Raw genomic sequence first — 14,521 nt, forward strand, 5'->3', positions numbered from 1 at the left:
TCGCAGAGCTCCCGGGGCTCAGCTATGGATTTGACCCTGCCTCTGTGTGTAGGTCACTGGAGGGCGTCTGTTCTTCGCTCAGACAGGACGGGGTTAAAGGAGCCGCTGATTCGGGGGCTCTGGTGCACTCAGGCCAGGGGGAGGGAGGGGCACGGAGTGCGGGGCGGGCCTGCGGCAGAGGCCAGCAGGACGTTGCACCAGCCTGAAGTGCGCCGTGTGTTCTCCCGGGAAAGTTGTCCCTGGATCCCAGGACCCTGGCAGTGGCGGGCTGCACAGGCTCCCCGGAAGGGGGGTGTGGATAGTGACCTGTGCTCGCACACAGGCTTCTTGGTGGCGGCAGCAGCAGCCTTAGCGTCTCATGCCCGTCTCTGGGGCCCGCGCTGTTAGCCGCGGCTCACACCCGTCTCTGGAGCTCCTTTAAGCAGCGCTCTTAATCCCCTCTCCTCGCGCACCAGGAAACAAACAGGGAAGAAAAAGTCTCTTACCTCTTCGGCAGGTCCAGACTTTTCTCCGGACTCCCTCCCGGCTAGCTGTGGCGCACTAACCCCCTGCAGGTTGTGTTCACGCCGCCAACCCCAGTCCTCTCCCTGCGCTCTGACTGAAGCCCGAGACTGAGCTCGCAGCCCAGCCCGCCCCGGCGGGGGAGCAGACAAGCCTCTCGGGCTGGTGAATGCCGGTCGGCACTGATCCTCTGTGCGGGGAATCTCTCCGCTTTGCCCTCCACACCCCTGTTGCTGCGCTCTCCTCCATGGCTCTGAAGCTCCACCCTCCGCCACCCACAGCCTCCGCCCGCGAAGGGGCTTCCTAGTGTGTGGGAAACCTTTCCTGCTTCACAGCTCCCTCCCACTGGTGCAGGTCCTGTCCCTATTCTTTTGTCTCTGTTTATTCTTTTTTCTTTTGCCCTACCCAGGTACGTGGGGACTTTCTTGCCTTTTGGGAGGTCTGAGGTCTTCTGCCAGCGTTCAGTAGGTGTTCTGTAGGAGTTGTTCCACGTGTAGATGTATTTCTGGTGTATCTGTGGGGAGGAAGGTGATCTCCGCGTCTTACTCTTCCGCCATCTTCCCGATTCCCCTTTGCACTCTTGATCCCTCTTACTCTGCTCTCTAAAACACTAGGCAGTTTACTTATTATGTTTATTCTCTTTAATCCTTTTCTCCTAGACTGCAAGCTCACAGGCACAGGAATCTTAACTTTACTCACTGGTATATCCTCAAATCCATTCTTATTTCTGATCTCTGCATCCTTCCCTGTGGCAATTACCATCCCCAGTCTACGGAAGTCAGAGGAGAAGTGATAGGAAAGCCCACTTAATTCATTGTTCCTCTCCAGATTTGGGTATATCAGTCTCTCTTTTAGAGTTGAGTTTTATTGAATGATTGATACAGCTTCAGGGGGGTATTGGACTGTGGTTCTGCCATCTTTTTGGGGGGAGTTGGGCTGCATTTTTAGTACCTTTTGTTTATTTCCTTAGGTACTGGGAGGTTGGAATCAGAGTATTTACCCAGAAACCATCTTGGGGTCTGTCAGTGGTTCTAACTCTCTTAAAATTAACCATCTATGTAGAGGGAGGAGTTCATTGTGGCCCAGTTCAGTACAGAGAGTGGGAACCTGCCTACCCTGAACCTTGACAACCTCTTACTGTTATAGAGTCGCTCACCCCCCTTTAAAATTTTCTGTATACTCCCAGATGATACAGTCTAATTTCTTTGGTTTTTAAGTGCTAAGTAACTAAAAGTAGGAGCACTCGGTAACACTGTAGCCATAGAGAGCACAGCTAAATGAGTATGTTGTAATTGTAATGGATCATTCCTTTTAATTTGTTCATTTATCCAACAATATTCATTTATGTAATGAGAACCTACTATGTGCTAGGTACTATTCTTGGTGCCCAGGATACATCATTGAGCATCACTGAACAAAATTGACAAAATTCCCCTGCCTGTGAGGAGCTTACATTCTAGCTGGGATGGGATGAGTGTGTGGAGTGGGGCCAGTCAGCAACAACAAATACAATGCATCTATAAAATATATGATATGTTTGAAGGTGATACGTGGATAAGGGGGATCACAGAGTGGAATGGGAGTTGTCACTGAGAATAGGGCAGTCAGGCTGGGTTTCATTGAGAAGTCACACTTGATGGAGGAAGTCAGAGGAAGAATGTTCCAGGGAGAAGGACCAGCTAGCACAAGGCCCTAAGGTTCCAGGCAGACTGGTGTGTTCAGGGGGCAGGATGAATGGTAAATTGATGGAGCTGGGTCAGGTCTGCACAAGTGTGTGAGAAAAATGAGTGGCTCGACAAGTTGTAACATGAACTTTTAAAGTTTTAAATCCTGTTTTGAAAAAATTTACTCTACCAGTGTTCAATTAACTTTTTTGCAATGGAAGGATAAGTTTCCATGAGTGATATTTAGGAAGCAAGAACAAGCAAAAAAGCATCACTAAAACCCCAAAGGTCTTTGTTCTCTCTTAGAAGACATGTAGGGAAAAGTGATGCAACAATACGTGAATAATTATTGATTAGTGAGGAGTCAAAAAGCATGAGAGGGCTTCCCTGGTGGCGCAGTGGTTGAGAGTCCGCCTGCCGATGCAGGGGACATGGGTTCGTGCCCCGGTCTGGGAAGATCCCACATGCCGCAGAGCGGCTGGGCCCGTGAGCCATGGCCGCTGAGCCTGCACGTCCGGAGCCTGTGCTCCGCAATGGGAGAGGCCACAACAGTGAGAGACCCGCGTACCACAAAAAAAAAAAAAAAAAAAAAACATGAGATATGCAGAAAATAAAATTGCTTTTTTAAAGGATAGTATAACGATAGATGTCATATCTAAATTAGGCCTTGAAAGTCGTCTGGTTTTACCTTTTCCAAATGAGAAAACAATCCAAGAGAAGCTAAATGACTTATCACCAGTTTTATGGCAAGTTGGCGGCAGATTCAAATTTAGATAGTAGCCAGGCCTGCCAATTCTTAGCCCAGAGCTCTGTCCGCCCTGCCTCCCTCCTTTTAACTCAGTGAGAACTCAATTATTGCTAATAGTTTTGTTGTTGACCTTCCATGGACTTGATGGCAAATCAAGTTTTCTATGACAGTAAGTATGATTTACTTGCATTTTGCAACAGGGCCTTCATCTAGCTGAAAATCGGTTTTAGAAAGACCAGTTTATTTCTCCACCTCTCTGTGAGGACCAGATTGTTCTCTGTGATTATATACCAGAACAAGGGGTTCTAATTAGTTTTCTTTTCAAGGTGCTTTTCTTTCATTTCCAGGCAGCCAGTCAGACCTTGGGCCAAAGGGATTTCTCTGCAAAACCATTGCACTCAGGGATGCAGGTTAACATGTGGGCTCTGGGAGGTGGCCTGTCACATTAGTTTTCTCAGCCTGGCGGCCTCCCCCTATTTCCTCCCCTTCCATAACTAATTATTCTGTCCGATACATATTCTTATTTATGTGTGTTTTTGTAAATGGTGTTGTTTTAGACATATATTTTAAAATTCACATTGTTATAGATATCATTCTTCTTTTAACATTTTCACCTTAGTCCATTCTTTCTATTCCCTATATGCTCCTTCATATTTATTTATCTGCTCCCCTAGTATTGAGCTCTTGTATTGCTTCTAGCTCTTTTCTTCCCAGTGTTACTTGGTATAAACAACCTCATACATGACCCCTCATGGGGTCTGATCTGAATGAGAATTCTTCTGGGATATATAAACCCCAAAACAGGATTGCTGGGTTATAAGGTATATATGTTTGCTAACACAAGTGATTTAGCTTTGTACAAACAGCCTTCTGCATGTCCCTTATCGATCTTTTTCAGAATTTTTCTTGGGTACATGCACCTAGGAACAAGATTGTATACTGTATTCAGTTTTATTCACGCTGCCCACTTGCTTGTAGAATGGCTGCTCAGTCTTCATTCCCACCAGCAGTGAATAAAGTTTCCTACATGACCACATCCCAGCCAAAACTTGGTATTGTCTAGATTTCTATGCACATAAAGTAATTTATCATTGTTGTTTCAATTGTTGTTTCTTAAATTTCTGCATTTGAGCATCTCTTTATATGCTTGCTTTTGCATTTCCTCTAATTTGAATTGCCTGGTCATTCCTTTGTCCTTTTTCCTTTGGAGATTCTTATCTTTTTTCCTGTTGGTTTCAGGAGTACCTTATAAATCCAGAAATTTTTCCCTCCTTGGTTTTAGACATTAACAAATATCTTTTCCCATTCTCTGTCAACTTGAATCATAGTCTCCTTTGATGTAAAAAATTCATCTTTGGGGGATTCATTTAAAAAGTCACTTCTGGGGTGGGGGAGGGATAAATTAGGAAGTTGGGATTACCATATACACACTAGTATATATAAAATAGAGAACCAACAAGGACCTACTGTATAGCACAGAGAACTGTACTCAATATTTTGTAATAACCTATAAGGGAAAAGAATCTGAAAAAGTATATATGTTACACACATATATAAAACTGAATCACTGTGCTGTATACCTGAAACTAACATGACATTGTAAATCAACTATACTTCAATTTTAAAAAATTAAGTAAACTTTTTTCTTAAACTCGAAAAAAAAAGGTCCCTTCCCACCACAGGTCATAAAGATAATCCAGTGTTATCTTCCATTAAGTTTATAGTTTTGCCTTTTATGTTTGGGCCTTTATCCACATGGAATCTGTCACTATTTATGGTGTGATGTAAAAGTCCAGTTTCTTTTTAAATATTTATAATTAGCTAGTTTTCCCCAACTTGGAGAAAGCCTCTCCCTACCCCATTATGAAATTTTAATTGTCATTACAAGAATTATCATCTTTATGTAATAATAATGTCTTCCCAGCCAGCACATGAATGATCATTTATTCAGATCTTGCTTTATGTCTTTTTTTTTTTTTTTCGCTTTATGTTTTTTAATGAAGGCTTAAAATTTTCCGCATGGAGGTCTTATGTGATCTTTGTTAATTTAATTTCTAGATCATTTATAGTTTTCATTGCTTATTTTATTTTATTTTATCTTGTATTTGATTATTGCCAGAATGTAGAAATGCTGTTTTGTTGATTTTTGTTTTGAGTTGATCTTGTATCTGGCAATTTTGTTCAACTCTCTTATTGGTTCTAATGGATTGTTTATTGATCCTGGCCTTTTTCTACATATTAAATCATACTCTGAAAATGCTTCCCTTCAAATGTTAATACAAAATTTCTTCTTCTTTTTTTACAGCATTGGTCAGGACTTCCGCTACTGTATTCAATAGTTATGGTGCTAGTGGGCATAACTTGTCTTGTTCCCATTCTTAAAGGGGATACATTTTAAAGTTCTTCATTAAGTCAAATGCTTATTGAAGGCTTTTATAATTTTATCAAGTTTTAAAAGTTGCCCATATTCCTAGTTTTTAAAGAAGAAAATTTTAATGGTAAATAGGTATCAAATTTCATCAAATCCTTTTTTTTTTCATGTATTAATATAGTGCCTTTTCCCTTTAGGCTAGTGATATGTTGAATTAATTGATAATTTTTATGATGTTGAAATTATTGTAATCGTGCGATAAATTCCACTTGTTCACAATGTATTATTTTATTTTATTTTTATTTTTATTTTAATTTTTTTGCTGTACGCGGGCCTCTCACTGTTGTGACCTCTCCCGTTGCAGAGCACAGGCTCCCGACGCGCAGGCTCAGTGGCCATGGCTCATGGGCCCAGCTGCTCCGCGGCATGTGGGATCTTCCCGGACTGGGGCACAACCCCGTGTCCCCTGCATCGGCAGGCGAACTCTCAACCACTGCGCCACCAAGGAAGCCCCACAATGTATTATTTTAAATACATTTTTAAAAACTCAAATAGTTAACATTTAGGATTTTTACATCTAAAATTATAACTGAAATGAGCCTGTGATTTTTCTTTTCCGTATTCTCCTTGTTGTTTGGAATATAAAGTACAGGAGCTTAGTAAAATGGGCTAGTTTTTGTTCCTTTTCTATTTTCTGGAACAACTTACATAAGTTAGGAAATGAAATGTTCTATGAATATTTGATAGAACTAACCTATAAGACAATTGGGGCCCAGGGCTCTTTAGCAGGGGAGGGCTTTGATTACTACTTCGGTATATTTAATACATTGGTTTATTGAAGTTTTCTATTTTGTCCTGCACCAACTTTGGCATTTTATATATTCCCAGTAATATATCACTTCATCTACATTTTAAAAATTTATTAGTTCACTTGTGAGTGTTTACAGATTATTGCTCAGCACATTTTCACTCCTCCCACCCTGTGAGAAGATTTAATTACCTGTCCTGTTGGTCTTGGGCTTGGCCACATGTCTTGCTTTGGTCCATGGAACATTAGTAGACTTGACCAGAGCAGAGGCCTTACATGTCCTCGGGGAAGAGGTTAGCCTTTTCTCCTGAAAAGTAGCTGCACCAGAAGGGGACAGTCTCTTAGCTCAACTTTTTTTTTCTGGTCCAACAAATCCTGAAGCATATGGCACTTCCGTCAGTGAGTTAGGGAGAGTGGTATATATCACCAGCTCTCCAAAGGAATGTGTATGGTTTTGCAAAGTGCTACCCCATATCCAACTGAGTCTCTTTATAAAGCACTCATATGTGCTTACCAAGTCTCCAGTTATATTTCAAAATAGCTGAAGTTTAAAACAGAGTTCTACAGTTAAAATGCTTGCTGTTATTCTAGACATCTGACCATGGCTTTATCTGACTTTCCTAGCCGCTGTTTACATGTCTGCCGTGCCGCTCCTTTACTCCATGGCCTTCAGTCTTTGAACTGTACTTTTGAACTTTGTATAGGTCCTCTTCTCAGGTCACCATTAAGGTGGCCACATATCATAGGATGCAGGGTACAAAGCAGAGGTCAACCAGACAGGACACTGGGCCTGTGAACTTTCCTTCACTCGGAGAACCCACACCCAGCCAGGTGGACCAGGGAGTGCTGTCTGCACAGAGGTTTGTTGGAAGAGTTGACATTTTTTCTGGAACAAGTAGACAAAGTCAGAAACACATAGCTAGTAGAGATGGTGAGCTGGAAGCTTGACTTGGAGGAACTTTTTGATTTAAGAATATCAATTACAGGACTTCCCTGGTGGCACAGTGGTTGAGAGTCTGTCTACCGATGCAGGGGACACGGGTTCGTGCCCCAGTCTGGGAAGATCCCCCATGCCACGGAGCGGCTGGGCCCGTGAGCCATGGCCGCTGAGCCTGCGCGTCCAGAGCCTGTGCTCCGCAACGGGAGAGTCCACAACAGTGAGAGGCCCGCGTACCACACACACACACACAAAAAATATATATATATATCAATTACTGAAAAAGTATACGTTAAGTTCCATATTGCACTCAGCAAGGGGCTAAAGGTTGGAAAGGAAGGGCACAGAAGTAGAAGACATGGTCTCTGCACATAAGGAGCTTGGGAGACAGCAATGTCATATAAGGAACAGAAAAGTTATGTGTGAGTCTTTTAGATTCGAGCCCAGAGCAGCTACTGATAAGTATGAGTGTGGGAGGAAGAGTTGGTTAGAGAGGAGGGGTCACTATGCTGTTTCCATCCATGTCATGACCACAGAGACGGAGGGTAGGGGGGTGGGTGACTAAGTGGGGAGATGGGGGGTGGGGACTGGGGGGTGTTGATCCCTTCACATGGATGTTTGGCTTCATCATGGTGGATGGGTTTATCAGAAAATGTTGTTTCTTTTGAAACAGGTGAGTTTTAACTTCACTGAGAATGGAATTAAAGGATTGCATGAAAGAGATAGGATCTGTATAAGGGAGAGCATTTTGTCAGTATAAAAGGAGTAACTCCCTGCTTAGGGTTTTTTATAAAATAGCCATTCTTCTGTCCCAGTATCTGGTGGTTCTTAACCAGGGGTAGTACTGCCTTGCCCCAGGGTATGTGGATATGTGTGCTAAGGCTGGGGTAGGGGATGTTACTGGTACTTAGTAGGTGCAGGCCAGGGATGCTCCAGACCTTGCTGTGCAGTGGGGACAGCACTGCACAATGGATTTTCCTGCCTGAGATGCCAATGGCGCACTTGTTGAGAAACACTCGACTTCCCAAGCTTCAGTCATTTCTGTTCTACTTGTACAATTCTTGCCTTATCTTTTAACACCTGTACCACTAATTGAATGCTTTTATTTAAGTTTACTTTTTATTTTAAAACTTACTTTTCTCTTTTGTTTACTTTTTGGTCATTCTATATCTGCTTTTTTATTTACTTATCTTAATCCTTGCAGTCATGGGTTTGAAATGCTATTTATACTTTTCTAATCGTGTTAAAATAGATCCGTGACTACTCTAATACAGAATGTTCCCCTCTGTACCCCTGGCATCACTTTGCCCACCACCAGTGGTGTGCACATCAAGCTTTGAGGAACAGTGGCCAGGCGGTCACAGTGGATTGATTTATAGCTCGACCTGATTTGATGTAGTATGTCCTTGGGAGTTGACACTACTGCCTTAGGACTCTCATTTTTAATTAACCTCATGTTCAGCAGAATTCATGAGCTGGAAGGCTCATGAGGATACTTTTCCAGATAGAGGTCAGACGACACAAACAGCTATTATTGTCTCTCTGTGTGTGTAAGATCTCCTTGGAAGGGCTTGATTTGTTCTTGGCTGGGTCGCGCTTATGTGCCAATTATCTTTGCTCAAGCCTGTGTCCGTAGATTGCTGGCCACCTCCCAGTTATATGGCAGTATTCACAAGGGATATGTGACCCTGAGAGTGTAGAGAAAGGAGAGCAAATACTGTCCTCACTTCCACATCATTGGCTCAAAGCATATGTTGCATTAATAGTTGGCCAGGAGTCAGAATGATGACAGAGTGTAGCAGAATCACAGATGCTCCCGCCCCAACACCCAATGAACTGACCCAAAAAGCAGTTCACAACAAAAACATTTGCCAGCAACAACCCAACAGACAAGAAAACCAATCACAGCTTTGTGCTGTGCACTTTGACCAGTGGCAGGTAATGAAGGAAACCGTCCATCCTGACCCCTCAGGAGCAATGCCAGGAAAGGAAGGTGAGGGGGCAGCATCCTGAGGATTCCCACTAACACAGATCAGTATGGGAAGAAGCTGCCTGAGAAGGTGAGTGGGTGGCCTCGGTGAATGTCAGGCAACAGCCTCAGCAGAGGCAGGAAGGCAACTCGGAGCAAGCCATCTCCCCAGTTACGGGAAAGAGATCACAGGAGGGAGTGCACCCTGGCAGAGCGGGCTCTGTTGTAAGACATTTAACTGGCTTCCAAAAGAGAGGGCAGTGCATAGGACCCCCGGCAAGGGCTGGCCTTGTGAGTCCTACTTCTCCTTCATGCCAGAGCACTGCATAGAAAGCCAAGCTAACCTCAGAGTGTAGCTCAGAGGGAGAAAGGCAACAGGTCCCCTGTGGAGTGAGCAGAGTGTCAAGGATGCATCAGCTTACTGTACAAGACCAAACAGAAGTTCTGGACAGAGATACTCATGTTAAGTATCAGCAAGATGAAACTAAATGTCATGAAAACTCTGCGAAAATGCTACAGCAGAGGAATGAAATATAGGAACACGGCTTGCAGAAAATAAACATGCAACCAATCTGGTCTGGGAGAAAACCCAGAGTCCAAAGAAACTCAACCTCACAACTATTTCATGCTGTAGAAGAGCTCAGTATCAATCCAGTAGAAATAAAAACTCAATGTTATGATTAAACAACAAGATTCTTTTTTATTTTTAATTATAAAATATAACATAAAATTTGCTTTTTCCATTTTTAAGTGTACATTCATGTTGTTGTGCAACTAACCTCCAGAACTCTTTTAATCTTGCAAAACTGAAACTCTGTCCCTATTAAACAGCAACTCCTCATTACACCTCCCCAAGCCCCTGGCAACCATCAATCTTTCCGTCCCACTGAATTTGACTGTTCTAAGTACCTCATATGAATGGAATCATGGAGTATTTGTCCCTTTCATGACTGGTTTATTTCACTGAGGATAATGTCCTTAAGAATCATCCATTATGTAGCATGAGTCAGAATTTTTTTCCTTGTTTAGGTTGAATAATATTCTAATGTATAACATACCAATTTTGTTTATCCATTCATACCTCGATAGACCCTTGAGTTGCTTCTACTTTTGGCTGTTGTGAGCAATGCTGCTATGAACATGGATGTACAAATATCTCTTCAAGTAACTGCTTTCAGTTCTTTTGGGTAATATAATCCAGAAGTAGAATTGCTGGATCATAATTCAATTTTTAATTATTTGAAGAACTGCCATACTGTTTTCCATAGCAGCTGCATCATTTTACATTCCCACCAACAGTGCATAAGGATTGCGATTTCTCCACATTCTTACCAATACTTATTTTGTTTTGTTTTGTTTTTTGAGTAGCCATCCTAATGGGTGGCAGTAGAAAGGAATTTTTAAAAGATAGATTGAAGAGCCAAGAAAAATTAAGAACAAAAATATGATACAAGATTTGAACCAGGAGGAAAAAAATACAGAATAGCCATAACTGTCAGTCAAATGAATGGCATGGGGGAAAGGCATGAGATAATCACAGGAAAGGAGTTAAAACAGTAAGAGAGAAAATGATAGCCATGGAGGATAGGCAAAGCCCTCCAGTATAAGGAATAGAAATAAAGAATGCAAAGATACAACGCAGGGAGATTTTTCTGAAAGGGAGGGAGAACTAAATCTTTGGTGAGAAGGCCATGCCACATACATAGAAAGGCTGATGAAGAGTGACCAAGATAAACCCTGGTCTAAAGCCTCAGGACTGTAAACTCCAGAGAGAAAAAGCAAATAATACAAAAAGGGGGATGTTCAAGTCAGTATCAGAATTCTCCATACCAGCATTCTCTACCATAAAATATGAGCAAGTTCTACACATGTAAGAGGAATAAAAATATTTAAATAATATAAAATTATATTCATAATTCAGAATATAATAATATGACATTATTTTTATAAATATTGTTATTGTTCAGCAGTGAAGGCAGTAGGCAGACAGTCTTGATCTGAAAGAACTCAAGAAGTATAGTAACCGTGAACCTTTCTTGAAGAAAACCACCCGATGAAGAGATTCACCCAAATGACTCAAATCAGAATAACAGACTCAAAAGCCATGGTTAAAAAACAGTAACAACAACAAAAAACACTGGTGAACATTCAAACCATTATAATATAGTTTTAAGACTAAACAGCTGGGAGAAGATTATTGTTACAGAAGCATGTAAATGTTATGCATCCAACAGAAGAAAAATGATATAAGCAAAAAAATCTAGATGTATGAGGAAAAAGAGAGGAAATATAAAGTGTTCATTATAAAGCATCATTGTGAAAACATGTAGTTTACCTCTTAATTTTTCATTAATTTTTTTCTCAGCATTAAATATTTTGTTTGTATGTATGTGTTTTTTGGCTTTTTTTTGTTTTGTTTTTTTAAGCATTTAATTGCAGGTCAGAAAGCCATTTAGTTTCACTTTGGCTGCTTTTTCTTCTGTTATATTCAAGCAAAATTAAGTTTTATTAGAAAAAAAACTTGTTATATTCTCCTTCTCACAGTATACACACTTAAAGAGATGTCCCGAATGATGTTCACAAACTGTCAGTAAGATGGTAGGATAGTGGATAATTTGTTTTCTTGTTTGTACTTTTCTGTGTTGTTTGAATTTTTTAAGATGAGCCCATATTTTTATAAAAGCTGTAAAAATGTCAGTGTTAATATAAAATAGTTTGGTCAGTAGTATCATTATTCTAATTTGCTTCTTAGTCATTAAAAAAAAAGCAGTCTTGACAGACACCAGAGAGAGTCCTTGACAATATTTTTGCAACTCATGCCGAAGGTATTGGCAACTGCCTAGAGACCAAAGGCACATGCTGTGGAAAACATCAGCTATTCTAACAGGATGCTTTTTGCCTTCTCATTGAATTCATAAATCAAAACAATGAGCTGGAGAGTGTGAAGTGCGATTGACCTGAATTTCTGTGATGCTGGTGAGAGAAAGTGTAGTATAATGTGCTATTGTACTGAAGTCTGAGGTTCCAGTCCTGGCCTAACCCATCACCGGCATCATCATTTTGGGTGTTTGGAGTCCATCTCAACCTCTGCTCTTTGCTACAGTGACTGTCTCTTCCTTGAACCTGCCATGTCCCCCTGCCTCGGGGTCTTTTCATGCGCAGTTCTCACTGCACAGGGCACACCTCCTTTCCTTTCCCTTCACTGGGTTCCTTCTTACTCATGCTCGGGACTTAGCTTTAACCTCCTTCCTCTGGAAGGCCTTCTGTGTAACCAGTGGCACTTCTCAGCACATCTGTAGTCACTCGCTCAGTGTCAGACTTCCTCAGCAGACTGGCCTCGGGGAGATAGGGCTCCAGTTTAGGAAGTGCAAGGTCAGGTTCTCTCATTGCCCCTACACAGCACGTACTTCCTCTCCTTCTCTGGGCTCAGCCAGGATGGTTATTCTCCTCCTGTGACTTGTGCTGGGACAGTGAACTCTGCTCACCTCTCTTCCTGCTCCCTCATGGCCTCTAGGTTTTCTTTTTCTCAGGGGGCCTCTTAGCACCTGCTTCTGTTAGAAGCTGTCACTTTTTTTGGTGGTGTTCAAGTTTGTTAGGAAAGAGTGGATGTTCTGTTCAGCCCCTTACCCTGTAGCACTAGCCATTCCTGCAGGAGAGAGTGTCACTCCTCCACCCACAGGCCAGTGCCAGAGGGAGGTGGACCCTGCAGGCATCCTTAGATTCTCCCAGAGGCCTCGGCTTGACCTCTCTAGTAAAAGAGATGGAGGTGAAAAAAGCATGTTACAAAGCAGTACCTGCAATGTAATCCTAAATGTATGTTTTATGTATAAAAGACTGAAAAGAAATAGATCAGTGACCCAAGATGTGATCTACCCTGGAGAATGTTCTGTGTGCACTTGAGAAGAGAGCGTATTCTGCTGTTTTTGGATGGAATGTCCTATAAACATCAATTAAGTCCATCTGCTCTAATGTGTCATTTAAAGCTTGTGTTTCCTTATTTATTTTCTGTTTGGATGGTCTGTCCATTGGTGTAAGTGGGGTGTTAAAGTTGCCTACTATTACTGTGTTACTGTCAATTACCCCTTTTATGGCTGCAAACAGATGGAGAGTTATACCATGTTCTTGGATTGGAAGAACCAATATTGTGAAAATGACTATACTACACAAAACAATCTACAGATTCAATGCAATCCCTATCAAATTACCAATGGTGTTTTTCACAGAACTAGAACAAAAAATTTTGCAATTTGTATGGAAACACAAAAGACCCCAAACAGCCAAAGCAATCTTGAGAAAGAAAAACGGAGCTGGAGGAATCAGACGCTCTGACTTCAGACTATATTACAAAGCTACAGTAATCAAGACAGTATGGTACTGGCACAGAAACAGAAATACAGATCAATGGAACAGGATAGAAAGCCCAGAGATAAACCCATACACATATGGTCACCTTATTTTTGACAAAGGAGGCAAGAATATACAATGGAGAAAAGACAGCCTCTTGAATAGTGGAGATGGGAAAACTGGAAAGCTACCTGTATAAGAATGAAATTAGAACACTCCCTAACACCATACACAAAAATAAACTGAAAATGGATCAAAGACCTAAATTAAGGCCAGACACTATAAAACTCTTAGAGGAAAACATAAGCAGAATACTCTATGACATAAATCATAGCAAGATCCTTTTTGACCCACCTCCTAGAGAAATGGAAATAAAATCAAAAATAAACAAATGGGACCTAATGAAACTTCAAAGCTTTTGCAAAGCAAAGGAAACCATAAACAAGACCAAAAGACAACCCTCAGAATGGCAGAAAATATTTGCAAACAAAGCAACTGACAAAGGATTAATCTCCAAAATATACAAGCACTTCATGCAGCACAATATCAAAAAAACAAAAACCCAATCCAAAAATGGACAGAAGACCTTAACAGACATTTCTCCAAAGCAGACTTACAGATTGCCAACAAACACATGAAAAGATGCTCAACATTACTAATCATTAGAGAAATGCACATCAAAACCACAATGAGGTATCACCTCACACCAGTCAGAATGGTCATCATCAAAAAATCTACAAATAATAAATGCTGGAGAGGGTGTGGAGAAAAGGGAACCCTTCTGCACTGTTGGTGGGAATGTAAATTGATATAGCCACTATGGAGAACAGTATGGAGGTTCCTTAAAAGACTAAAAATAGAATTACCATATGACCCAGCAATCCCACTACTGGGCATATACCCTGTGAAACCCATAATTCAAAAAGAGTCATGTACCACAATGTTCATTGCAGCTCTATTTACAATAGCCAGGACATGGAAGTAACCTAAGTGTCCATTGACAGATGACTGTTTAAAGAAGATGTGGCACATATATACAATGGAATACTATTCAGCCATGAAAAGAAACAAAACTGATTTGTTTGTAGTGAGGTGTATGGACCTAGAGTCTGTTATACAGAGTAAAGTAAGACAGAAAGAGAAAAACAAATACTGTATGCTAACACACATGTATGGAAT

General features: G+C 41.4%; 1 protein-coding gene across 3 annotated transcripts in view; it reads left to right on the top strand.

Moving 5' to 3' along the window:
- CRADD (CASP2 and RIPK1 domain containing adaptor with death domain) overlaps nt 1-14,521 on the top strand; it is a 192,007-nt gene that overhangs the window by 176,073 nt on the left and 1,413 nt on the right. The window lies entirely within an intron of this gene.

Source organism: Monodon monoceros, unplaced genomic scaffold, assembly GCF_005190385.1.
Source record: "Monodon monoceros isolate NGI ecotype Baffin Bay Population unplaced genomic scaffold, NGI_Narwhal_1 Super_Scaffold_6, whole genome shotgun sequence".
Lineage (NCBI taxonomy): Eukaryota > Metazoa > Chordata > Mammalia > Artiodactyla > Monodontidae > Monodon > Monodon monoceros.